This window comes from Tetrao urogallus (genome assembly GCF_951394365.1).
Source record: "Tetrao urogallus genome assembly, chromosome: 3".
NCBI lineage: Eukaryota > Metazoa > Chordata > Aves > Galliformes > Phasianidae > Tetrao > Tetrao urogallus.
Window position 1 is genome coordinate 49,946,657 of NC_136815.1, and position 3,476 is coordinate 49,950,132.

Sequence of the window (3,476 nt, forward strand, 5' to 3'; positions counted from 1 at the left end):
ATAATAATAATGATGCTGAATTCACCATGCGAATAAACATTAAGATCTACGAACACACAGGACAAATGTTAACCTCACATTAAGCAAATGTTAGCTGCCTGCAAGCAGTGATAAAGATACTAGAGATGCTTCTGGAATGACATCTCACTGAAATTGGTGAGAGGTTTGCTACTGACTGCAACAGAGCCAAGATTTCAGTCCTGAACTGTGCAATGAGGTGTTCAAGTGAAATGAGTCAGATGTTGGAGAAGGTTGCCAGATATTGCTCATTAACAGCACACGGTTTGTTTAATATAAAAAATAGCAATATAAAAAATAGCATTAACTTAGGTGAAATAAAAGCTTTAGATGAGAAATTATATTAAATGCAACAAAACAGATGGATGCCTTACTAAGGTTGAAAATACGTTCAAACAACAACAACTACATTAAAAAAACCAAACATGTTCATGCATTATTATCATTAATGTATTCCTTTAGTGTTTATGTACTAATTTGGCAGTTGTCATAAAACACAGACCAGCCAGATTCATGAGCTGAGCCAGGCTACCCAGGAGGCTGTGAAACCTCTGTCCTGGGAGGTTTTAATAATCTCAGTGATAAAACCCTCAGCTACCTGGCCTGAATTCAGTTTTGACCCTGCTTTAAGCCAGAAACTGAACTACAGCCCTCTTGGGTCCAGCCTCAGTGATGCTGTGATGCTCTTCACATGGGCAACACTGTGCTTGAGGCCATAGCCTACCATTCATTAACTGCCTCTCAATATGCAGGTGATAAGGATGAACTCAGTCTTCCTCCAGCCTGTACGCATTCACAGGTGTTCACTTACATCTATTGTGCAACCACGTAAAACAAGGTGTCTGCACTGAAAACCATGTATGGTAAAACCTGGAAGACTTGTTCTCACATTCAATAGATCTTAACTTCTAGTTCTCCTCAGATTTTCTTTTATGAGAGATGCTTCTTATATAAAAGATGTGTAAAAGAAAAACAAAAGTATTTTTGTCCTCTAAATTCACACAGAGGAAGCTTCTCTTGAATTTGCACTTCTTTCCATTATTTTACAGCCCATTAAAAAGAGAAAGGAGAGAATGTTTGGAAGTATTAGAATTTTGCAGCAGCTCCTCATGTCTCAATTCTTTGAAAAATGAGACCCAGAAATTATTCAGGTATATAATTACCACGCAATTCTGGAGCTGAATTATTGCTTCAGAGAAATATACACTGTGGCTTAATCTTTAGTGGGTTTATGAACAGAAATGCAGAAAGCATAGAAGCTATAGAGTAAGTGCTCACAATAACAGAAGAAGAAGAAAAAATATCCTGGTATTAAAAAACACTCTATTTTCCTTCTAGAGTCCAAAGGTAAGAATAAACAATGCACTGTAAATAAACAAAAGGCAGCAATTTCCAATGTTGTTTTACAGGTATCATAAAATAAGTACGTAGCAGGAAAACTACAGCCAGAATAGCTAAAGACCTCTAGCAATATTTTCAGATATGCCACTGAACACCACCTACTGAAGCCAACTACATACATCCAAAGTGCTTCTCTGCAGCACTTCTCACATCTCTTCTTCAGTCAGTGATGATATTCAAGCTCATATTGATATTTGCTCTTGGCGAGAGGTATTGAAAAAAGTGCTGAAAGAACGACGTGTGCAGGCTTGGTGCAGAGGCAGACAGCTGAAATAGAGGGTGAAGGCCCTGCTGAAGCCCAGGCAGATACTGGACCCGAATTTCTCAGAGGGTCTCCCATATGTAATGGACTCAAAGCCCTTTCCTTCACCAAGGAAATGATGCAATCCATAATTCTTATTGTAGCTAGATGAATTTGAAGGTAAAACATTCCAGTTTTAATGGCCTTAAGATGTACTGGGGAGGCTTGGGTTGGATATTAGGAAAACTTCATCTCAGAAACAGAGGTGAGGCAGTGGCACAGACTGCCCAGGGAGGTGGTGGAGTCACCATCCCTGGAGGTGTTCAAGAACCGTGTGGATGTGGCACTGAGGGACATGGTCAGCGGGCATGCTGGGGATGGGCTCACGGTTGGACTAGATGGTCTTAGTGGTCTTTTCCAACCTCAGTGATTCAATGATTCTCAGTTATTTCAATTGATTCATTATTGGGACTTATTTTCCAAGTGGGTTTTTATGTTTCCATACACATTCTTAGAATACCTACACCAGATTGCCAGAGAAGAAGTTCCATCACCTGTACTCCAATCTTGCATGAACACGAACTTAACTATAAATCCTAGGGCCAGATTTTTTAAAAGTTAGTGGTGGGGATCAGAATCATTAAGTTTCAGATGGATTTGGCTATCTGTTCTTCCTCTGTCAAAATACCTGAGAATGCACCGTCTATGATAAAAACACTGACAGAAAGTGGGAGAGAGAGGATGATGAACATCTCTCACTCTGTTCTGCTATTAGAGACCTTGGATTTGCCTCAGTGTCTCTTGCTATAGAGTCACTAAGCCTTCAACCAAATAAAAGTTTCCCGTTTCAGGGTGGCTTTTGATGATGTTCTAGGCTATTCTTTTCCCACTCTAAAGGTGAAATTCTTCACCGCAGGGCAGCCTCTCACAGTGCTGAGGCTGCCTTAGTGAAGGATGGCAGCCATCCCAGGGCAGGCACGAGTTCTTGTTGGGAATGAGGAGTTAGTCCTTGACATCTCAAAGCTCACCTGTGGGGATCTTGGACTCAAGCTGGAGCTGTAACCAATCCTGGGCATTTCCACACTCTTTGCCCAATGTGCCCTTCCGTCTCTCCAAATGGAACCACCCAGGCCTATCACCCCATGCTCACTGTCTCTCCGACATCTTTAGTTGAAACTAGGCTGAGACTGCAGGAAGGCCACGAAGCCGCACTACCCCAGCCTACCTCTGGATTCGGGATAGCGGGGAGCCTTGCGAGTTGCTCCACTCCCTACTCAGTGCCCCCAGGCACCGAGAAAGACTACAACCCCCAGCATGCACCTCGGCCTCCCGCCTGCCGCCTTGCCGTCCGCCCGCCGCGCGGCATGCTGGGAGCTGTAGTTCCTCCCGCGGCGCACGCGCACCGCTCCCACAGCCTCTCCCCGGAGTGCGGAGGAACCACTTCTTCCCGCTCGGCTCTGGCGCGGGGCGGCCGTGAGGGCTGTCAACGGGCAGTAAGGGGGGAGCGAGCGCGCGAGCGCGCGCATGCGCACAGCAGACCCGGCGACTGCCGCCTCCACCGCTGTCGCCCCCGCCCTCGTGCCCGCGGAGGGGCGGCGTTGCCGGGGGCCGCTGAGCCGCTGGCGCGAGGTGGGAAGCGAGCGGTGCCGGGGCTGCACAGCGGCTCGCACCCGCCGCGAGGCATAGCGACAAGCGCCACCGCCGTCCGGGCTCCCTGTCCCGCCCCTCCTTTTTTCCCTCCTCTTCCTTCTCCTCCTCCTCCCCCTCCTTCTCCCACCCTCCCCCTCTCCTCCTCCCGCCGTAGCGAGCGAGCGAG